The 23,975-nt window shown below is 50.0% G+C and overlaps 1 protein-coding gene across 2 annotated transcripts in view; it reads right to left on the bottom strand.

Moving 5' to 3' along the window:
- The window catches only part of LOC135259819 (F-box/WD repeat-containing protein 7), a 144,106-nt gene extending 120,779 nt beyond the window's left edge, over window positions 1–23,327 (bottom strand). The window contains exon 1 of one of the 2 annotated variants that reach the window (XM_064344586.1): window positions 22,851–23,327. The gene's annotated coding sequence lies outside the window, so the exon portion shown is untranslated. The remainder of the gene's footprint in view (window positions 1–22,850) is intronic. The other variant, XM_064344587.1, reaches the window with a different exon arrangement.
- Window positions 23,328–23,975: the final 648 nt, after the last annotated feature.

Here is a 23,975-nt window from a genome sequence, read left to right as displayed (position 1 = left end):
TTCTATGAGGATGTGGGATGGATTTTCATCTGATCAGACTCTCAGATGTTCCCAGACAGACGTCTTGTTAGCCAGCCACACTAGCTAGCATAAACAAAGGGAAAATACGGTCAGATGCTTCTACAATGAAAAAGTACTTAGTGGTTCCGGTAAAGGTCAAAGGTCACACACAAGGCGGACAGGCAGCTGAGCGCCTGTTTGAAGTCCAGCCCCCAGGCCTAATGCCCATACATCCATGATAAAGAAAAGACAATTACTTTGATTCTGGGCACTTTTGCAACAAAAAAAATAAAATAATAATCCCAAGTGTATCTACGGTGATCCATATTCGAATGGGCGCAGCGCATTTCCCTGTGTGGCCCTGTGGGTGGGAACTGAGGGGAACCCTGGAGTGTTTGCCACAGATATAGAGGGAACTGTTCACAAGGCCAGATTAATTAAATACCCAAAATAGAAGCACTGGAGCGCTTTGGGGCGGTCCGTCTTGTGGCCGAGCGACCGTGAACTGCCGCCGCGGCCGGTACTCTCCAGAGCCCTTTCCCATTTCGGGAAGCGAAATAATTTAAAGAGCCCCCAGACACACTTCCTGTCTGGCCCCTGTCAATATACTGCGTGCTCGCTCTTCCAACGACTCTAATTACCGCAATTCGCAAAAGGCCCCAATAAAGGGTGCGGCAAACCGTCTCGCCCTGTCTGAGCACGCGGTGTGTTAGGGTGCAGCCCACCCCCCCACCCCTACCACTCCGTCTTTACACTGAATCAGTGGTTCTGATGCCCAGTACGTCTAAACCAGGAATTCCATGCCATTCTGGCTCACTGCTATAAACCAGGAAACTGACCAGGTAGCCATTTTGGCCTGCTGTACCAGAAAGACCAGTTCAGCATTCTGGCTCACTGCTGTAAACCAGGAAACTGACCAGGGTTCAGCCATTCTGGCTCACTGCTATAAACCAGGAAACTGACCAGAGTTCAGCCATACTGCTCACTGCTACAAACCAGGAAACTGCATGCAGCCTTCAACTCATCTATATCAGTGCTGCTGCACACCGCCCCATCCTAATCTTTGTCACCATCACAACAACAGCTGCAACAACATGGGCGTTCAGGTGTGCAACGGTTCCCTGCGGACGTGGTTTGGGACGGACTGCAGGTTCGAGGTCACGCTTCGGTCTGTGCCTCTGTTGTATTGTAAATAAAATCATCTCAGCAAAACTAATCTATCTAATAATATGGTCTGCCACAGTTCGGTATTACCCTAACCATTTTAGATAAAAAGCCACAATGTGCCTGGAACCGTAACCTGCAAAAATATTGTCAAAACAAGAGCGGAAATAACGCGATGATGCATCCAAGCGCGTTGATTACAGGGTGCGAATCTCTTCTCGCATTTACCTGGAAAATTTCTGCTTCACAAAAACATTTTATTAAATTTATACGCGTACCTGCAAAAACATTCAGCTAAGGTTATGACATGCCGTCCCTCCAATACCCATTCTATTTCACCCGTGAAACCAACAGCAGACTTATCTAAATCAGTCTTTCACAATTTACCAGCCCGAGTTTAACATGTCAGCAAGAGATATGAACAATTCTATCCCCAAGAACCCCAATTTCCAAGGTATCGGAGTACAATTATTTAAAATGAAATGTGTCCTTTATCCCAATGCTTAAGCACAATAAAGTAATACATACAAAATTCATAAAAATGGGTAACCACTCATTTGATGGGTAAAATGGAGTTTGCCTATATCCGGATGAATTATACCTCAGTGCACTGTGGTTTTATGATACAGACAGAAAATGACCACAGACTTGAGGACTAATTCTGCCAAACTGATAACAAACTTATTGCCCTAGTTGTGGCCAGGCTAACTCCGTAGTACAGAGAAATCATAAATGCACGCTTCACAAAGTTGGTGCGACGTTGCTGCTTAAAAGCACTAAAACTTCCGACCGATCGCAGGGCCACGAAAGCTTCCAGAAGAAGCGGGTGACATGGAGAGACATCATCCGCGGCACTGAGACGACGACCGCGCACCTTCAACAAGCTCACAGGTCCCTGCTACAGGTACTCGTTCCTTTTGTGAAATAGACCAGGTCTCGCCCGTAAACCACTCTCCAGTGTACAGGGTCAGCACTGCAGCACTCCAACACGAACTGCACTTGAATCTAATCAGGAAAAGAAATTAGCTGTCATCTCTGCAGAGCCTCGGCCAGTCCCGTGTGGGGGGCACAGGTACGCAGAAGCGCATCAATCTCACGACTCCCCGACCAGACGCTTCATCGAGACGGAAAAAGAGAGAGCTGGAATTCGCTACGGTGACCGAGCGAGAACACCCGGGAAATTTCCAAAGCAACTCTGAAAATTCTAAACGCGGTGGGTTTTCAATTTGCAGAGCTTTGAGAAAAAAAGTTTCTTCTGCCAGAGGGGAAGACATTTTGTGAACCGTGCTAAGTGGCATAAAGCAGTCATCCACTTCATTACGCGCACCAGTGAGAAATGCATTCTGGGTTACAGCACAGCTGCAACTGTGTCGGAGCAAGAGGGTGCAGATGCCAAAGATGGATTTTCACTCCACAAAACACAATTCTGTGAAAGTTTTATTTTATTGTATTTTTTTAACATTTCGCATTTCACAACTTCATGGTCTTTGAATGGAATTGCTCTTGCTTCTTTTTCCCATCTTAGAGGTTAAGTATTTATGATTCCATCCAGTCCAGGAACAATTGTGAGGCATTGATTAGGCTATTTGCTATGATCTTTGCATTTAAAGTTTTGTTTTGGCAGCCTTATCAGGTAAGAGCATTTGAGGACAGCGTTCATTCGTTAAGAGATACAATTACACTACGCGGTCTTCTTTCACAAAATAAGAATGGACTCATTCAAACTTTCCATGAATAATGTTTTTAAATTGTAATAAGTGTCAGATGTGTGATTTTAAACATTTGCTTAAGCAGTTTTAGTATTGTTTTGGTACACTTAAGTGTAACAGCGGTAGGTATTAGATATAATAAATAATGCTACTTTTCTTTTCACAAGAAGGTGGCATTTGCATAAGCTGCAGCGTTGCGCAGTGCAGTTGGAAGGAGGCTGACAGCGCCGTTTTCGGGCAGCTGAGGGAGCGGTCGTTTGGTGGAGTGTTCCCACCCGCTCGCAGAAACCGCACCGAGGTGGTAACTGCACCAGGGCCTCTGAAAAACCACGCCAAACGAGCAAGGTGCGAAACCCGGCCTGAACACAGGCGACGGCAGCCTCGCCTTCTCAGCCCAGAGTAAACACAGAATCAATAGCGCTTTGTTCTCGGTTCCACTCGAATGAGGAAAAAAGTATCTCTGACAGGAATTCGGGCTTATAAAACCCGAGCCCGCGCACACCAGGAACGGGCTGTTGTTGTTTTATGCCGGCTGTCCTTTTCTTGGGGTTCTTGGGTTTCCCCGCAATAAAAGAGGAGACGCTGTGTCAAGCTGGAGCTGTAACACGGTTCAGGTCGAGGTGAGGAATTTGAACCGTCGAGAATACAAAGTGCGAATCCTCCCGCTGGTTTTTAGAGTCCCGGGCTAGAACAGACTGTGCTGAAGCATGAAACGGTCCCCCGCGCCCCTATCAAATCCCCGAGTCCCCACGCAGCCTCCCCTCATACCCCCACACCCACACCCCCCACCCCCCCGCTGCCGATGGCAACCGTTCCCCCTGAAAACGGCTGACTGACATCACCCCGGCCCCCCGCCTGCGGCTTCGACGCGGGGGCTATTACCCAGAATGCTCTCCGGGAGCAAGCTGGGTTTCCCTTATCGATGTTGCGCGGGGCGCACGGAGCACGCCAGCGGGGAATCCGTCCCAAAGCTACGGCTGCTAAGGCAACCGGGAGAGAGAGAGAACGCACAAGCAGGCAGGAGACCTCCATTAACGCGCAGTAAAACTGCAGAACCGGCATCGACTATTCCGAGAGGCAGGCGAAGTTTCGTCTGACTGAAGACCTGAGGCGACGATGAAGCCAGAAACTGTCTGATTAGATGAGCTGTTGAGTGAGATAAGATGTTCTCTCTTAGTGCCCCCAAAAAAAAAAAAAAAAAAAAAAAAAAAACCCCTTTTTTCCCGGCAACATTTTCGAGGCAATTATTTTAAATGTAGGGATGTAAATAAAACTCCAAGGGCACAGCACTGGGAGTGATTTGCATCCATCAAATACTAAAAGAGCTTTCAAGAGCTTCCCTGGAGTGAAGAGCCCTCCTCTTCTTCTCGCCTCTCACGGGGGACCGGGGATCTCCGTGCCGTAGGAGAGAAAAAGTACCCAGTGAAGAGAGCCGTGCAAGGGCAGCGGTTTAGGGGACATCTGGGAGTACGGCCTACGCTGATAACCCCCCAGCGGGGGCCGAGCCTGGAGCAGGACACCCCCAGGAACCGGTCTGGCTTCTCTGAGGGCCCCCCGACCGCAGGCTAATCCGGGCGCGTGTACCCGAAGCGGGACGCTGACATCCTTCCAGATGGACGGGGAACTGGGCACACCCACCTGTCCCAGCCGCCGGGCGCTCCGCTCCGCTCGTCGTCCCGCCGGCAGGCGCGCGGGAGCAGATGGGGCGCAGACGCAAGCAGGCCCCCCCGATTAGAAAGGCGTCACTGCGACCTGTGCCCTCGCGCACGCACACGCGGCCTGGGCCATGAAGCCTAAAGCCGTGGTAGCTTTAGCCAAGCGGCGCTAACTCCAAGTTCATCTGTGCTAATGCACAATCTGTGTAAGATTAAAGATCCACAGCTGAGCGTGGTGTTAGCACCGCTAGGATAAAGGTCTGGTAGCGTTAGCCTAGCGGCGCTAACACCATGTTCATCTGAGCTAATACACTATCCATGTAAGATTAAAGATCCACAGTTGAAGGTGGCTTTTGTGCCGCTAGGCTAAGGGTCTGGTAGCTTTAGCCTAGCAGCGCTAACACAATGTTCATCTGTGCCATACATACAGCATCCGTGTAAGATTAAAGATCCACAGTTGAATGTGGTGTTAGCGCCACTGGGCTAAAGGTCAGGTAGCTTTACCCTAGAGGTACTAGCACCGTGTTCAACTCTAGATCTTTCATCTTACGTGGATATTGCCTTAGCACAGATGGATAGAACACAATAAACGGGATCCTATAGCATCCGTATGGAAATGACCAAAGATATCATATCAGGTCAGAGCATTTCACACTGGAGAGGCCATTTCGCTTTGTTGCAAATGTGAGCGCTCGCGTTTTCCCTGGCATTAAACGGCTAGCGCATGACTTCAGTAATCTACTGAAAATATCGAACGCAGCACTCCGCGGTCCAGGGCGTCGTAAAGCCTGAGAACCGAGCGTCCGAAGCCCGGGCGAGTCGAGGCTAATCCGATTCCCCCGTCGCTCCTCTCTCTCCCCGCACGCGCAGCCGGGGGCGGGGCTCCCCTCGCCGTGGAGACGGGAGGCCCCGCCCCCGGGGCCTCGCGCGATAAACTGCGGCCAAGAGAAACCGCACCGCGCCGCCCCAGCTTCCGAAACGAGCTTCGGCTGTCCTGGGCGCAGACGCGCCCCGGACGCGGGCGGGACGCGGAGGGGCTCAACGAGCTTCCCGCCCCGGCGTCGAAGCACGCGCCGCTTAGAACGCCACGCCTTGTCGCTCCCAGACGTGGCGGGGAGAAACGGCGCAGCAGATCAGACGCGGCAAAGAAACTGCGTTTAAACAACGGCTCTCTGACGTCTTCCGTTAGCAACGGACGGCGTCAGCTGCCGGTCGCAAAAAATTCCCGCGGCGACCAAAATTTACAAGCCAAAATCTGAGGGCAGTGGATTCTCTGTCACCACGGTCTCGGGTTTGCTTTTTTAAAATTCGGATGCCTCGAGAAACTGGAACGTTCTCTGTCCCTTAAATCTAGCGATGCCCTTCTGGCAAACGCGAGACCGTTCGGCACTTTCTCCCGCCACGCGATTTTCCTTTATTTACATGGGGGACCCGGGGTCCGGTGATTTATGCGGCTGCTAAGCTCACCTGCGTGCCGGAGCCTCTCAACGCCCAGTCATTCGCCTCCAGGAGAGCTCTGCGAAAGCGTCGAACAGGAAGCCGGGAAACCTGCTCCTGCAGCACATTAAGACCTCAGTGGGCTGCGCGGGATGACTCAGACAACACCGAACGCTGCGTCAAGACGGTCCACTCGTCAAAATAAAACAGAGTCATCAGCGCGCCTGTGAGAACCAAGATAAGCTACTGGCCCAAATGGAACAAAGATCAGTAATCTAACGCTAATAAACGCCCCTCCTGCTCACGGACGGGCCACACGGGTGTTTCTCAGACCCCCGAGAGCCTCATTTCAAAGCAGATGCATTGTGGGATTTTTCGGCGCTTTGAGCAGAGAGAAGACAGCCAGACGACCTGGGACTGGAGTACCCCCCACACCCGGTCCGCAGGGGAGAAAGCCGTACCCCTCTTTCCCTCGACGGAAGTTGGAAGAGGGGACGGAGGGCGAGGCCGCAGCGACCCCCCCGTTGGACCCTGCGGCGGCTCCCCCCCCCCCCCTCACGTGCAGCAGGGGTTCCGCCCAAACCCGTTTAAAAACTCCTTCGGTGCCAAAGAGGCGAAACCCTGGGGGGGGGGGGGGGGGCAGGGGTCTCGCTTTCCTTTCAAGACGGGGGGTTGATTGCGAAAGGGCCCGGCCGGAGCTCGAGTTACCGGTAAAAATACACCTTCGCTGGGGCGGGGAGCGTTAGGCTACGCATTCCACAGTGCGGAAAGCCTGCTGGGAGCCCCCTACCGAAAACACAACACGACTCCCCAACCGTTCGAAACATTCGACATTTCCCAAGATCCCCCAGCAATTTGGCCGCCGGGCCTCCTCCGGAGGCTGCGCTGGCGAAATTAAAGCGACCCGTCTCAGAAGCGGGGCGAACGTTTCGAATCTGCGTTTGGTCGTCAACGTTAGCGCCGTGCGGCGATTCATTCTCCTGCGAGCGGTGGGTTTGCGACGCTGTGGTTTGAACAAGCCGACCCTAACTAAAGACGACACTGTGGATGGGGGGTGGGGGGGGGGCATTTTTCCGCTCTCTCGCTGGAGGAGAAAGGGAAGCCCGAGCAGCGGTGTATGTGGGGGAGGGGGGGGGGTGTTCACCTCGCCTGCCCCCTCTACAGTACCCGCCTCACTGTGATCGTTCTCATCGGGGGGTGGGGGGGTGAGCGCTGGACTCGTTCCAGGAGCAGGCTGGCGGGGGGCATTTTTCTTCATTAGGTCAGAAACGGCGAGGCGGAGCATCGCGTCAGGCCAGCGGAATCTCTCCCCCCTCCATGTCCAACCCCTCTCTGTGAGGTGCTGGGGATGCACACGGGACTGCATGGTGGATTTGATCATTAACGCACGTACCCACTCACCAGGACAGCCAGCTAAGATAAGCCAGTTAAGATAATGATCTGTTCAACGGTCAGTCACTGAAGAGCCACATTTACCTACGAGCAGAAGTTCAACAACGAAATACAAGCGGAGAACAAACATAAAACACCACACAAGCAAAGGGACATTGCCTCTGACAGCTACCAACAGCAGCTGATTTAACCCAAATTAGATGTTTAGGTGAATTAAATTAATGTAGTTCAGAAAATGTACGGGCTAGATGGCTCTTGACACAGTTCCCCAGGAAGAGCCACAGGACCTCTTGCTGTTGATTAACAGTGTCAGGATCCACCCTGATGAGAACAGAACAGGCACACGCTACACTGCACAAGAACAGAAGGAAAAAAGCTTGGAAAAGCTCAACAGCAAAGGTGCAATGTAGCCCTTAAGAGTGAAGCTCCACCCCCTGCAGCAATGGCGTGCTGTGGCCATCAGAGCTAAGCTCCGCCCCTTGCAGTAATGTAGTACTGTGGCCCTGGGTGCAATGCTCCACCCCCTGCAGCAACAGTACACTGTGGCCCTAAGAGCAAAGCCCCGGCCCCCGGCAGAAATGGTGCACTGTGGCACCGCTCCCTGCTGCAGCAGAGGACTGTGGGAATTTCCCCGGCTCGGTCGCAGGAGGCCGAGAGCAGACCGCGCTCGTTAAGCCGCACCTGTCGCGCCAGACGCTCGCAAAGCCGGCTCGGCCGGAGGCTCCGCCCTTCTCCGTCACCGCCGCCCGCGTCCGCTAAGCCGGCTCGTTAGCGGCCCTCCTGGCGGGGTCCTAATGTCAATGTCAACACGCCCCGCGGTAAGAGGAGCAGCGCGACGCGTCACGCGGCTCTCCAACCCCCCCACCCCCCCGGCCTCCCACGACCCTCCCCGCGCCGAGGCATCCGTCCGCAAACGCTCGGAGACGAGACAGGAAGCGCGAGTCCCCCTCCTAGCCGTCGTCGTTAATCACGGGCGTGGCCTGGGGCGTCCGGAGGGGGCGGCCCTGTCACGAATACCGCGGTGTGAGAGCGAAGCCCGTCCGACGGCCTTTTCAAAGCCTCTCTCCCCCCTCCTGCGCTGGAGCCAGTCTGCCCCCGTGTCAGGTGACCGGCGCGGGCGCCGCGGAGACGGCTCAGCCCTCCAGGGCGGTAAGCCCCTAAGTCTTTCATCTTGTAAGGATGTGTGACACGGTACAGAACACTTAAGAGAGGGCCGGCAGGCGTATCGCTGCTGCAAGCGACAGAGACATGACAGCTGTGTGCCTGACGCACACACACGCTCATATACACACACACTATACAGATACACACAGATACCCACATACACACTATACAGATACACACAGACACCCACACACACACTATACAGATACACACAGACACCCACACACACACTATACAGATACACACAGACACCCACACACACACTATACAGATACACACAGACATCCACACACTATAGAGATATACACAGACACCCACACACACTATACAGACACACACAGACACTATACAGATACATACAGACACCCTCCCCCCGACACACACACACACACAGACAGACACTAGAGAGATACACACACAGACACAGACACACACAAACATTTAACAACTAAACAGACCAAACCGTCAATGACAAACTGCAATAAAACAGCACAACAGCCTCAAACAATACTAGATATCGCTGCAAATTAGTGCAACAGTCTACATGGAATAGCCTATATTCTATTCCATAAATCTCTCTTTCGGAGGACAATACGTACAGCTACTCGGGAGAAGACCTTAACTGAATCACTGCAGACAACGTGTTTATGAGGACCACGGACGGCTAATTAACTGCAGTGTGAAAATAAAAGGGAACGGCTTTGAAGTCTCTCATTAAGGGCTATTCTCGGCAGAGCGCTAGCGTTGGCTCTCTGGTGTGAGAGAGGAAATGGCCTCCTTCCTGCCCGACACAGAGAAAGAGCACACGGCCTGATGGGATACTTCACACCACCCCCCCAGCCCCACCCAGGACCCCACCTCCCTGCAGATGACACGTCCCTACCCGTGACCCCCCCCCCCCCCGTCACCCCGCCGAGAACGCGGGCACCCTGTCCGCGGGCGCGATCGGGAGCCCTTTTAATTTCACACCCAGTCTGCACGTCCTTCCTCCGCGATCCTCGTCATTACTCTCACACTTAATACGGAGGCAGCCCCAGTCAGAGTAAACAAACAGCTGGCTGAGCGCACAAGCTAACCGCCATCTCCAACCTCAGGGCGTTTCTCACCCGTGTCAATCTGGGACTGTGCCAAACGGGGAGGGGGGGGGGGGTGCTTTCAAAGGAACGTGTAGGACATGAGCCCGGCGGCGGAGTCGGCTAATCCCTCGCAGGGTGACTCGGCGCGTTCCCTCAATTACACAGCTCGGCGCGCGCGGAATTAATTCCGCGATGGCGGGCGGCAGATTAACGGAACCGGTGGGAGTTCCGGCGGGAGTTCATCCGGCGAGCCTTCTCTCCGGCGAGTCTGCCGCTCGTTCGGGCCGGGGTGCGCGGCGTGGCGTGTTAGCGTGGCACGTTAGCACGGCGTGTTAGCGTGACACGTTAGCACGGCGTGTTAGCGTGGCACGTTAGCACGGCGTGTTAGCGTGGCACGTTAGCACGGCGTGTTAGCGTGGCACGTTAGCACGGTGTGTTAACGCGGCCGGGAGGGTTCTGGTGACGGGCCGGCTGGCGTTTGGCAAGAACCGCGTGACGACTTCGGTCCAGCGGAGGAAACCCGCGCTAAAGCTTTGCCGCGCCGCGCCGTGCCGGGGTCCTCTTGTGGAAGGGAAAGAGGGAGGCGGGCTTTCGCGAGGCCCCGTTACCGTGGAAACTGGGATAAAAGTACAGGTGTCATCTGAGGACCTGGCTTGCCCGCCCGTAGCTCAGAGAAGAGAGAGAGAGAGGGGGAGAGAAATAAAGGCGGCGGAAAAGAAACAGAAAAAATCAATTCCTCACAGTACAGACACAACCAACCTCCAATATATCATTAAAAAGAAAGACAGTTAAGAAGTAGTATGTTACTACAATTATTGCTATGCATGTGATATTTTGCGCGAGGCATCTGTACTCTTTATACATGTGCACCGTACACCGTGTAATTGGTGGGAGGGTAATTATATTCTTCCTAGTGCAGCCCTCGCATTTGTTTTCTGACTAGGTAGATGCCATAGACATCAAAACGAAAGTTTAGTCTCCCCTGTTCGTTAAACTGGGACTTTTGCTCTGAGCTCTGTTTCAGCATTACTCATTTTAGGCTAGTCCCCGTGAAATTTTCCGGGTAAGGAATCCCCCAATGATGTGAGAATGCATGAGAATCTCTATATACTCCAACGCATCATATTTCTATACCCGCTCTCCGAAGTCCTTTCAAGGTACAGTAGGAGCGGCTGAGGTGGTTTGACATGAAAAGCAAACAAATAATGTTTGTTTGGAGACGCCACCCAATTTAGAAATCAACCTTAACAGCGTGACTTCTGCTGAAAAGATGAGCTCCATTAGAGTTAATGCCCTTTTTCCCCACTCTGCTACAGCAATCGCTGAGCACCTCTCTCCCCGACGCAGTGGGGGGGGGAATCAGCGGGATGATATTAAAAAACATTCCCGCATATGTGTTCATCCATCACCAGCTGCTGTTTCGAACAGCTCTCCTGGAATACTGTTAAAAGTACGAGTGGAATCTACTTCGGTTCCGAACACGCCCAGAAGACCCCGGGGTTGGGCCTCCTCCGCCTGGCTGGGCAACGGCGTGTCGGAACGTTCCGGAAAGAAAGCGTCCGCTGTGCTCGAGTCTGTCCGCCAGGTCTCTGCGGGCTTCTCATCTCCCGTTAGCCGCTATCCAACTTGAGAAGAACAGCAAGAACTCGCCCCGCATGCATTAAGTATTCCTGTTGCATTAGGCTTCCACACAATGTCGCCCATTAACCGCTCGCAACTGTGGTTTGGGTTTTTAATTAAGGTCTGGCAAACATAGCCAACTGAACACCCTTTCCCACTCCAGAGGTCAACCGCGCCTCACCCCGCCCGCTAGTTTAATAAAGCACAACAGCAATGCAAATGCAGTCGGCCATTTAAAATGAATTTCGAAGGCAATTCAAAAATGCATTTCAACGGCAATTTAAAATCCATTTTTTTCCTCTAAGCGCGCGCCACTCCCGGGTTTCCTAAAGTAGCCGTTTCGGAATCAAATGAAACAAGTAAAGGCAATGACGTGTTAGTACTACCCCTGATCTACACTATATCGTGTTGCTCCATCTAATTAGCATCCGAGTTAGCAGTTCGACAAGACACTCTTATGTTTAAAGCTGCTTGTGGGAAGATACAGGGTTAGCCTGCATAATTGGCTAATTAGCCACACCGATATTTCAGTGTTGACATTTCCACAATGTTGTGAGAAAGCATAAGAATCTCTATATTCTAGCCTTGAAAAATGTCCCTTAACGTTGGCCCTTATTTGACTGCAACATTGCCCACCTCTAGCAGTGTCTGTTTACCATGTTAAATGCACTTTCTACGTCGCTGTAGCTACAAGCACCTCTCAAACAGCTCATTTGTAAACCGTAACTGTAGCGCACGGCTGCTTTTGCTCGATGCTAAACTAGCGTGTCTCACTCAAGCCTGCTTGGAAACCCCCACAGGACTGTGGGTAAAATCAACACATCCAGCTCTGGTAATTCAGCTAATTATAGAGATCTGTACATTTACTCTGAGGGTGAAATGGATAGAACACTCCAAAACAAACACGTTAAAGCAGCGGTTTGCTTACCTTTCCTGCAGCTTTCATAGCCCTATAACGTAAAGCTTTCTTATTGGCTTGTTATGGGGAGGCCACAGTAAAGTTCTGCTCGTGAAAACAAGTCGTCGTCGTCATGTCAAACGAGCACGCTCTACGAATCTCATTTAGGCCACACGAACGTGAGGTCACGAAGCAAGAGGAGAGGGACAGGCCCCAACCTTTACGTCACGAGAACCCCAAAACTTTCCCCTGCCACAGGGAGGGCAGAGGTCAGAGGTCATCTGAGAGCAGTGTAAAAACAGGATAAACACTAGGGGCCTCATGAAGGTGAAACCGCTGCATTAGCTTCCGAGAACGCAGCCGGCATCTCTTCTTCACACACCCAATGACCGTATTGATTGTTTGATAGCATTCACAAAATGACAATGGCAGAATCTTCTGTCTGAGCACGCAGCGGGAGCCAGAGACGTCTTTCAAGAAGATGAAGGGAAGAACGGTTTCTGAAGCCATCTGCGGCTACTCGAGGAGCGGCTCGCGCGGTCTACTGTTCGCTGGTCCAGGCACGAGGCCACTTCACAGACTACGCGTCGGTCTAGAAGAGAGGTTATAAGGGTTCTGCTTTCACAACAGAAAAGAGCTCACCTGAGAGGAACCAGCAAACCAGGGCATCAACATTCGGAAAGTAGGAAGCCAAGTCAGCCCATTCGCCAACACGGATAAGAACAGCACGTATCCAATGCTATTAAGCAATTACCACAGTCTCAGTAATTCAATTACATAATCAATGCACAATTACAATCGCCAACTGCACATGAACCGAATTCTGACGTGGCTAGCAAAGGAGTAGCAGGAGTCTGTTTTCGGTGACACAGGCGTACCTGTTGAGAAGCCAGGTCCTCGGCAGCGAGCTTCTGGCTCCAGCCTTCCTGAAGGAGCGGAGAGACCCAGATGAGCCCGATCCAGATTAGAGCGGTTTTCACGCCTCCGCGTCTGGACCGCGCGGCGCTGGAACCGCGAGCGCTAGCAGTGGTGTTTAACAGACCGCCCGCGTGCCTGACCCGCGCTTAACCCGAAAAAGCACAGCCGACCCCAACGGAATAAGTTCCCAGACTGACGACGAACGAACGACGACTGAGGTCGACGCCGTGGCGATGCGGAAAGGGGGGGGGGAGACGGCAGGCACGTTTCGTTCCCTCGCGGCCCGCCGCGGAGATTATCCCCGCTAACGAACCTTAATGCACTTTCACCGGGGGCCACCGGGGCCGCCAGCTGCCCCTGGTTTCTCCAGAGGATCTGAGGATCGTCCCCATCTGCGCGCTCGCCTCCGCGCGCCGCTACGTGCGCTCCAGGCCCCCGTCCCGTCCCTCGGGGAAGAGGAGACGGACGGGGATCCGCGTCGTGGGAACGGCGGACGCTCAGAACCGCTCTGACCTAGGTGACCTCAGGCCCGCGCACTCCAGCAGGCTAACGAAGTCAAATCACTGTATCTGACTGAAAGAAAACAGCGCAGCGACTGAGGGAAGTACAGCTAAGAAGCTCGTATCACAACAAAAGACTAGAGTAAGGCCCGGTGAGACAGTCACACAATCTCCGTTTTGAAGGCACAAAGTAGCACGTCAACCCTGCAAAGAACTCCATCACATCAAAATTACATTACAGTCAGCACCTTCAACAGCGTGTTTGCATACTTTAACAAACCAGTGTCACTACCTACAAGGTGTACTGACAAAGAGACCACCAGCTTCACTGATGTGGTTTATCATTGCACGCCACAGAGCATGGCTGTGATGCCTTTTGACTCAAAGACATGCAACTGAAATTGACCCTGCTGTTCATTCAAATATAGTTAATATGGCACTTAATTATGTGCTGCAAGAAAAGGATTGGTCCTGGTGGGTGCTGCTGGGAGCTGCAGTTCTTTCTGTGTGGGAGGACTGTGGGAAATGTAGTTCCCAAATTACTGGGGGGTCTCCAGAAGGCCGTCTCTTAATTCACTATAGACTCGAGCGGGGCCATTGTGTTTGAGCAGGGGGTGGAAAGACCTCCGCTTTAATCCGCCACCGTAAAACGAGTGGGAAGTTTGTCATAAAATGCAGGGCTTTCCTGAGATGTGCAGAGAAAGGAGGGGCTTTGGGAAGAGTACAGAAGGTTAGAGCAAGTTTCCCTCTCCTAATCAGGACACACACACACAGGCTCTCTCTCCCTCTCCCTCTCTCGCTCTCACATACACGCACACGCTCTCTCTCACTCACACACACATACACACGCTCTCCCTCTATCTATCTATCTCTCACGCGCAGACGAGCGCGCACACACACGCACGCACACACACACTCCCACACACACACACACAAGCACTCACTCTCTTACACACGCACTCACTCTCTTACACACACACACACACACGCTCACGGAGGAGACAATGCCCAAGCCTCCTTTCACACTGCGAGCATGCCGCCATCGCTCACTCGGCCCATTGAGATTCACTGTGAGGCGGCTCCCGGAGAGGTAATCCTTTCAAACAACGGCGAGGGAAGCGCAAGCAGCCCCGGGCCACACAATAGCCCGTCTCAAATTGACCATTAGCCAATGGGCTCATCTTTGTGGGGGGTGGGGAAATTAGACCATCACACCGCAAAAATTCGGTCTCTCTCCCCCCCCCCCCCCCCACACACCATGGCCTAGCTCCACCCCCCGCTTCCCAGCAATGACACATAAATTAGCGAAAGTAAAACATACAAATTCTGAATAGGCTAGATTTATGAAACTCTATATATACAATGGAAAATTAATGACTCGGCCTAGTCATCTGGATTCACTCTGATGTTCAGGCAAGTGGCTCCAGGCAAGGGAAAAATGTATATAGTCGGGACAAAAAGTTGTACAAGAATAAAACCGGCTCCATGTGGGAAAAAAATAGAATATTTCGACATTCTGTTCAGTTTCTCAGAAGGCCTGGTATTTAGTTTGCAGATGGCATACATTCTTTAGCTAGAGCTGCACCACTGGGAATTATAATTGCTCTGTCTGCTGAGATATTTCTCTCAAAGTCAGCCCAAGCGTTCATACACCATGGGAAAGACCGAGAGAAAACATCAGCCACCGCAGCATGCCATCAACGCACACACGAAACCGCTCTTATCAGTCTCGAGTCATGGAGTAGCCAGGTGTTGCCTCAGAGTACAATGGGGCACTGTCGCAGGTGGGCAGCCATTTTGCCGAATTTCAACACCCGCACCTTCTGCAGCTACACACGCACATGCACACACACAGGCAGATAACGAAAACTCAATCCATCTCACAGGTTCATCTGACAGACTACATTTCTTATGTCTCCAGGCCCCCTTGTCCATCTAATATCGACGATACGCACGTCTAGTCCAGGCCAAGGCCCGGTGCTTTTAGACGAACCTTGCGGTAGGTCCAGGCCGACTGGATACGGCTGTCATACAGGATGACCCGTCGAGCCTGTTGGCGGCAGACGTTTCTCTTTCTCTCGTGCTGACTAAACGAAACGGTAAAATAAACACCGCAGGCCTTTTCCCGAGACGGCGAATTCGTGAAAAAGGCGCGTGGTGTTGTCTTTGTACGTCGCTCTGGATAAGAGCGTCTGCCAAGCGCCTGCAATGTAATGTCTGTTCGAGAAGCCGAAGCAGGCTCACGACAAACGGCGGGAGAAAACGGGCTTCGCTTTGATCTTTTCGCAATTAGCGCTACGCGAGGTCGGGCGGGCTGAAGGACGCCGGCCGGCCCAGCGCTCAAACGCGGGAGCGGGGAGGCGAAGGCGAGCAGGTTCTGAGGTAAACGCGACTTCTCTCGCCTCGGCGAGAGCAGAAAAAGGACGCCGCGCTCCTTCGAGCCGGAGAACTCGAACTCCGGCCGAAGTCCCCGATTGGTCAGCGCGCGTCGCCTTTTCTTAAATCCGTGATTGATGCTCGTGCTCTTCCGTTCTGATTGGACAAATTAAAGGAGGGGAGTGAGTAATGCTGCCGCTCTTATCACAGCCAGCAAGGCGGAGCCAGAAAGTTTGGATGAGGGGAAAGTAAAGTTTGTAGTCGGGGAGATATCGGTGAACGCGAGAGTAAGCCGAATTGTAATAGATTCCAACAAGCTGCATTTATTTGCCTTTTAGCACCACTGCACACTATCACTCTTCACTGCACTGCATTGTTGGAGAGTTCTTTTTTTGTTCACTACCTGTAGCTGTGACAAGCCAACTTGTAGACCTTATTTTACCAAAGGTGTTGCAGCAGGTCAAACTGTATTCTGTGTAACTAAAAAGGTTCTGCTAGACCTTGTACATACTAGCAAAGTTAACACTTTGTTCTGACAAGTGGCCATTTCGCAACTTTATATTTTATTTGTACTGTAAAATTATGAAATGCTACATATGCATATGTATTTTTAACAGATGCATGTTACATCTGACATTGTGAGATATAATTTTGTGTCCAGGACAGGTGAAGTGTTTCACCTGTCCAGTAATATCTGGGCAGGCTAATGCCATATTGAGCATTTGTTCCAAAAACTCCCATCTTCACCATTCTGGTCGGCTCCATGCTGCTGCAGGGAAGGCGTTTTGAAGGCCGAGCGGTGTGTGTCGAGCCTTGCTCTGGACGTGCGAATAAATTAGAGCTCTCTCACCTCTCGTTATTGACCAGCCCTCCCCGGGTGCACTGAAATGACCTTTCCTCCTCCCTCCATCCCTCGCTTTCCCTCCTCCCTCCATCCCTCGCTTTCCGCGGGACGCCAGGGGTGCGAGACGGCTTTAGACGCCGGAGCGAAATGCGGGCGCCTTTCTCCCCCCCCGATCGATGAGGCTGGAGCGACGGGGGCTTTGTCTCCCGGCCCGCGGATCAATTGATCCGCCCCCGCCCTCGGCCTGCCTTCAGGTGCGCCCCGGTTCGAGCCGACCGCTAGCGGTGATCTGGCATTTCGCGCGCACCTCGCTCCCGGGACCGATTCGGATTCCGACGGGACCGGAGACGGACCGCGCTTCGATCCGCCGCCGCGCAAACCGTCAATGAAGCGCGGCGGGCATTTGTGCACTGCGAATTTCATCAATTTTGACGGAAGCCAACTATTTGCATTTCGTCCGCGTGGAAAGACAATTAAACATTCATAATGCCGCTCTTGAATATTTCACGATTCCTTGAAGCTCCGCTCGACTCCGGCTGGAAAGACGGTTCTTCGCCAGGGTGTCTTCCCCCTTTCCGCACGACAAAATAATTTATCGCAGTGCAGAAAAAATTAAACAAAAATGAACATTTTGTCCCTGCAGCACTGATTATTTGAGGACGTGCAAACAAAATAACCCAAGAAAAACCCCCAACGTGCATGTTTATTCCAAATCAACCACGGGCAGTATTGTACTGGAAAATGAGCTAAGAGATTGTATGTAACCAGGACAAAAAAGCCCACCACAACAGTGAGTACACGTTAGTGAGTATGCAAGCGATGTAAAAACTCACTAAGACGGGTATGGGCCAAACACAGCCATAATGCTAAATAAGAAAACCGATGATAGGTGGAGCTACAAAAGCCTTTATGATAGGTCGCATCTTTGGGAAACCCAGACACCACTGACAAGGGCGATGGCAATTTTATGCTGATTTCAAACGGAATGCCCCATCTAGGAGTTGCAGTAAGTGTTACCCATTTCCTTGAACAGAGTGAACGAAACAGATGATAAATAAAAAACACTGCAAGCTATTTTCCAAAGGAGCACATTTGTGCTATCATCCAGGATAGGAAAAAATGTAGGCTATGCCTATGTACTTTGCAATGAAACAAGTTAAGGCCAGCTCAGGCCAAGCATTGGAAGAAAATAAGAAATGCTTCTGCCTTTGGAAAATTAGAACACTCTAAAGGACTTGAACTTTCCTACTTCATAGATTGATGCACTGAACTTATAAACATGGGTCAAGTGGCGAAAATAAAACAGATCATCATGTCTAAGCTTCGCAATGTTTTAACCAATCCATTAAAACAAATTTGATTACAGGAAATTACAATATTTCACTTATTATTATAAGTAGTCAAAAAAGAATAAAAAAACTCACAAGACTGGGCTCCTTCTAACTGAAGGACGTGCTCTTCTGAAGAGCGAGGTCACATAACTGTCTTTTGAACTCATAACACAGATGACGCAAACGGGGACTTCATGTGGGAAAACAGAAAGCAGAAGAACCGAGAACAGAAAGCTCCAGCCACAAAAACGGGGCCTAAGTTAGACATTTTTACAGGGGACAAGGAAGATGGAGGGAGTTTGTAATGCATCTAATGCGTGTCAAATATAAAGGTATAATTTCAATTTTATAATCAGCAGTGCTGTATAATGGGTAGAGAACTGGTCTTGTAACCTATAGGTCACGGGTTCGATTCCAGGGTAGGAAACTGCCGCTCTGGGAAAGAGAGTCTGCTAAATGCCTGTAATGTCACGTAAATGTAATTACAATAGCAAAAAAAGAAAAAAAAAGAAAAAGACCAGCCTGTCAATGTCAGCATTGCCAAATCTCTTGTCCTCACTCTTGAGCCTAGGAAAGTACCGCCCACACATGCATTCATTTTCTCTCTTCAAACGCATAAGCCAACAGAAACACCTGTTCTCCACGAGCGCAAACAGCAGACTGGACGGGGTGCTTGTGCAATACTGCAGCACGCTGGACATGAGGTCAACCCTGGTCATGGAGAGCTCCGGAGGGTCCTGCTTTTTCACATGTACTCAGCACTTATCTTTGTTCACTTAAATATCTTTGTTCAATTAAAGCAGCTGATCACAGAGTTAACTCGTCTAACCCATTTTCTTAAATCTAAACTGATTGCACTGCATTAAGGTGATAGTCAAAGCCAGCAGACCCTGTGGGTCTTCAGGACCAGGGTTGAGGATGACTGCTATAGGACTTGGCATATAGACAGGCCATGGTCTTTGGCCTGAAATGGATGGACCTTCCCGCTGGCTCTTAGTAGAGTGCATCCGCATTAGTCATTTGGAGAAACTTGTCACTCCTGTGGACTGCTTTCAATTCAGGAATTCCTCATTCTGAGACATGCCTCCATTGCATTCCTCTCCAGGTTCTGCGATGGAGCGGAGACACACACAACGGCATAAGACACCCTTAGAGACGAGCTGTAAACAACTCAGACAGGGGTACTTACAAGGCTTCACAAAGAGAGAATAGGACTCAATTCAGAGGCCACAAAATCAGACTTTAAACAGTCCACTCGCTGCGTGCAACCAAGTACAGTGCCCAATAGCCTAAGGTAAAAAAAAATGAGCCTTCAAATATTGCAGCAACTGGTGTGGCTACAAATCCACCGGTACAAATGCAATTCCAGCTCGCACGACGTCTGCATGATGCTTCTGTAATATTACAGCAAAGTTATTGCATAAGGACCTTCCCTCAGCGCTGCGAGAACGGGGACTCCACAGGGGTGAGAGATCTGTGCGAAATGAAAGATTACACCTCCTGGAGAAACTTCACCGGAAGCCAAAATCCATCACGTGGGCAACCCTTGCCTGTATATCGTGTTTTTCATTCAGCTCGAGAGAGATCGAGAGAGAACTGCAGTCCACCAACCGCGCGAAAAATAATAACGCAGGAAAGCAAACGCTAAACATCTCCCGTCTTCAAACGCCCGTAAAAATCACCGGATCAACAAAAAGACATGGAAACGAATTGATTTACCGGGCCTGAGAAAGATGCTGATGCACAACCCACTCAGAATTCTCACTTTCTTTTGGTCCAGGAGTCAAACTTCAGATCTAAGAGTATGCTCATAGGTAAACCGCACAAGTATGGTTTCAGAATTGACAGTTCCGAGCCGGAGGGCCCCTCGAGCACCGGAACCCTGACGAAGCTTTCCCCGTCTCAAGGTTTCGGTAGACAGATGAAGTGGTCTTAAAAGGCTTCGACTGAGTGACAATGAAGCCTTAAAGGTCTTCGGCTTGACGTGCTGGACAAATTTGAGCAGACAACTCACAGGCTAGGAAAACTGGGGCCTTTAGGTAGTCACAGAATCACTCCTCAACACCTTTACCGTCAGAATCCTTGATGGGTGAAAGCCTAGAACTACCATTCAGCACATAGAAGCAACATCTCATCACATGAACTAGTTTCATTTCAGTTCTGTCTACATGACAATACAAGTCTGGCCCCTTTCACAAGAGTTGTGGCAAGTATCCTTAGATAAAAAATTTTTAAAAACTGTGCTTTGTACCTCATTCCTGTTTTTAAAAATACATCGAAAGGAGAGGGTGAGAAGAGACATTTAAGCAGGAAGTGAGAACAGAGGAAATTACCTACAGCCAGCAGCGAGCCTGCCAGTGAAACGGAGTAGAGGAGAAGGTTGAGGCGTCCCTCCTTTCCTCTCTTCTCCGCTCACCAACAGCTTCCCTCCTTTACCCATCCCTCCTCTACAACAGCCTCCTCTCCACCACTCGCTAACAGATTCCCTTCTTCCCTCTCTCCTCCTCTCTCTAACAGCTCTCCTCCTTCCCTCTCTCCTCCTCTCTCTAACAGCTCCCCTCCTTCCCTCTCTCCTCCTCTCTCTAACAAATTCCCTCCTTCCCTTTGTCCTCCACTCGCTAACAGCTTCCCTCCTTCCCTCACTCCTCCCTTCAGAGGACAGATTCCCGTGCCATCCCTTATCCAGGTCCATCTTCCTCCTCAGACGCAGACAATGGCGCTCTTTCCGCTCGGAACTCAAAGCGCGAGTGCCAAAGCGAGATAAAGTGAAAAAAGATGCCCTCTTCGTTCAGATGCAGGCGTGCCCGGATTCTGACTCACTGTGAAAAGAACTAGAAACGGCACAGAGAGCAGGGCCGGCTCCACCACTTCCAACTGCCAGATGTCCAGTAACAACAACGCTAGCAAGGTGACTGGCCACAGCTACAGGTAGTGAACAAAAAATTACTCTCCAATGTAAAGCCACTCAACAGGGTGCAGTGTGCCACGTACAGCACCTGGAGTTCTACAGGATGACTACCGCACCCGAGAAAGTCAATAAACTCACATTATATTGAAAAGAGCAGAATGGGCCATGTCGGGCCATGTCCAGAATATCCCGCAGATGCCTGGTAAGATTTACATTTGGCGATTAGGCTCAGATCTGGCGATTAGGCTCACAACTGCTGACGAAGAAGGCATTGACAGTATCATGCTACTCAAACCACTGGGTGACATCACATGCCCTGCGGAAGGGGGTACTGGCCTCTTAAGACACCTATCTACAGACAGTAAATGCTTTCCCATAGCATCGTCAGCCTTGCTTTCCATCTACGCCAGAAACGTGCTCATATGGAACCACACTTTACTGCGGGAACACTGCCGTTTTACATTATTTATTTATTTCTACAACCCTTAAACAATACTGACAACTTGCTCTTTTAAAGATGACTGTAAACTCAAAATACATAAAGACAAAACGCATCAATGTATAGTTGACGTCATAAGTAACTGTCACACACTGAACAACACTTCGTCTAAAGGCACACGAACAGAATAACATTTATGGAGAAAGCAGCACTTCAATAATCATCAAGCTGCAAGGATGGCCCGACCATCTTGTCAAATATCTAGCCTGAAGCAATTTAAATACCTCGCAAATAGTAAAACAAACGTTTTCTACGTATAAAGTCGGGCCAGCGTCTTGGCTGCTAGCTTGCTGTAAAGTCTGACCACTTTACGCTTAAACGGTTAATGCAACTTAAGCAATGCAACTTATTTTACGGAGGACATTGGTTTACATCACAAGGTTTTGTTTTTAGCATTTTCTCCAACTTCGATACGGCTAGAACATATCTATCAAAACGAAAAAGAGGGCCAGCCTAGCAGGCGCTGGCTAAGTGAACAGCACCTGCTGCACCAGTTTTCGCCGAACGCGTGCACGTGTTGAAACGCGCTCCCTGACTTTAGTTTAAGGCACTACCACCACTAACTGTTAGGCTGTTTGCAAGCTTGCTGACCAAACTTTTTGTGTTTATTTAAACATATATTTGTAGGCTTGTAATCATTTATTTAGCCATGTTGCCAAAACAGCTAGCTAAAGTTGGATAAAAGGTAAACGATGTACCAAGTGAGACCACATCAAGTAAATCACAATAGACGATGCAGAGACGAGCGGTCACGCGTGCGTCAAAAACATAGCGGTGACTTTAGTTCTTCAGATACCAAAGCAAACATGATTTGCTTTTACAAAATTAACATGCTAACATGGTCGAGCAAAGTTAGTCCTACATCCCCAAGTCATGCTTTCTAGCTGGCAACAGTGCCAAATGAAGCAAGAGAAAGCATGCGTGTTCCCCAGTTTGATGAATGCACGTTATTGGCAGAACCGCTAACTTTGTGCATATGACTTCTGGCCACATACTTTGAAACTAGGTCGATAGCCTGCAAACAAAAACATGCAACACTATTTTCATTCGTCCAGCTAAGCGCTCAAATAGGGTTGCAGCCAGTTAAATAAAGTTTGCTAACGCTTGTCAACTCGCTCATAGGGTCTCCCAAAAAAACCGGCAAGGGCTTCGACCTCTGTGCGTGCTGAAGATGGCAGTAATAGTTTTGCATGCTAGCTAGCGAGTCCTTTTCTAGTTCCCCATATATTCTGCAAATACAGATAACCATAATGTTGCTATTTAACGTTAGCTAACTAAAAACTCAGACAGTGACATTATAAAGCACCTGTTTTTGTGAAATGTGTAGTTAACTAATAGACAGCAACCAAGTTCACTTACCTCAGGGTGGACTCTGGTAGCTAGGTACTAGCTAAAGTAAGCTAGTCGTACGATCCACCAAACGGGGCCTCTATTCTCACACAGAGCGGGCAACCCCTGCTTGCTTGAAGCTACTAAGGATGGCTGGTTTGCAGTCTTTCTCACGCTCTGCTTCCTTTTTCCAGTGGGTTAACGTTACCCTCCCCCTTGCAGATAGATAGCAAGCCAGAGCTGACAAGCTAGCTATAAAATGTTCTATTCTCTCCTTTGCTTTAAACTCTTAACCAGTCCCCTCAGAAATGTTTCCACACGGTGTCCATGGTGCTTCCTTACCTCCTGAAAACAAAATCTGCTCTCGGTTGCTTAAATGTAGTAGATCTGTCCCCAAAGAAAACTGATGAGGATTCGAAATAAGATGAAAAGAGACACCGATAGCTACTCTCCTCAGCGCTTCAACACAGAAACACACGAAAGACGATGCGGACGCAGAAAGATGATGTCAGTACATAGCTTCAGACGGCTCATGCTTCAACAAGACACTCGTTAGACTGCAATAACGTTATTTCCGTAGCAGACAACATAGTTCCTGTTACTGCTACAATAATTACGCAAAAAAGAGTTCCGCTTTATGAAGCTCCCGTTATAAAATGTTATATAAGAGTCACATATTTTTCAGTGCAAAGTTCGGTGTTCGTCATTATCTCTTTTTTGTAAATAACATTTTCTTCAACCGCCCCCCCCTTTTTATGGGGCGCCTGACTGTGACCTCACGCTTATGTTGTAAGGCGTCCTATGCATACTTTCTTCCAGCCAGACTGGTATCCAGATCCTCTATGAAAACAAGCACGTATATGTAGGCTACTTGAAATACATAACCATCATGCATAATGGATATGTTGTAACCCACAGTTTTTCATGTCAAATAAGTTTTATTTGTGAAATGCTCTCAACTTGGGGTGCTATGTTTAATTCTTTAAAACAAAGTTGCCAAAGTTAATTTTATTTAAGTTTGAAGAGGACTTTGAGTATATTAGACTTAATCATATCTGATAAAGTCTAATATACATTTTTATCCAGCACCCATATAGTGAGCTCTATAATGTTTGACCCACAATTTTCGATTTGTAATAACATAATTCACACGTG

The sequence above is a fragment of the Anguilla rostrata genome, chromosome 7, assembly GCF_018555375.3.
Source record: "Anguilla rostrata isolate EN2019 chromosome 7, ASM1855537v3, whole genome shotgun sequence".
NCBI classification, from domain to species: domain Eukaryota; kingdom Metazoa; phylum Chordata; class Actinopteri; order Anguilliformes; family Anguillidae; genus Anguilla; species Anguilla rostrata.
The sequence above is the reverse complement of the archived record's forward strand: the minus strand, read 5'-3'. Positions and strand labels throughout refer to the sequence as shown.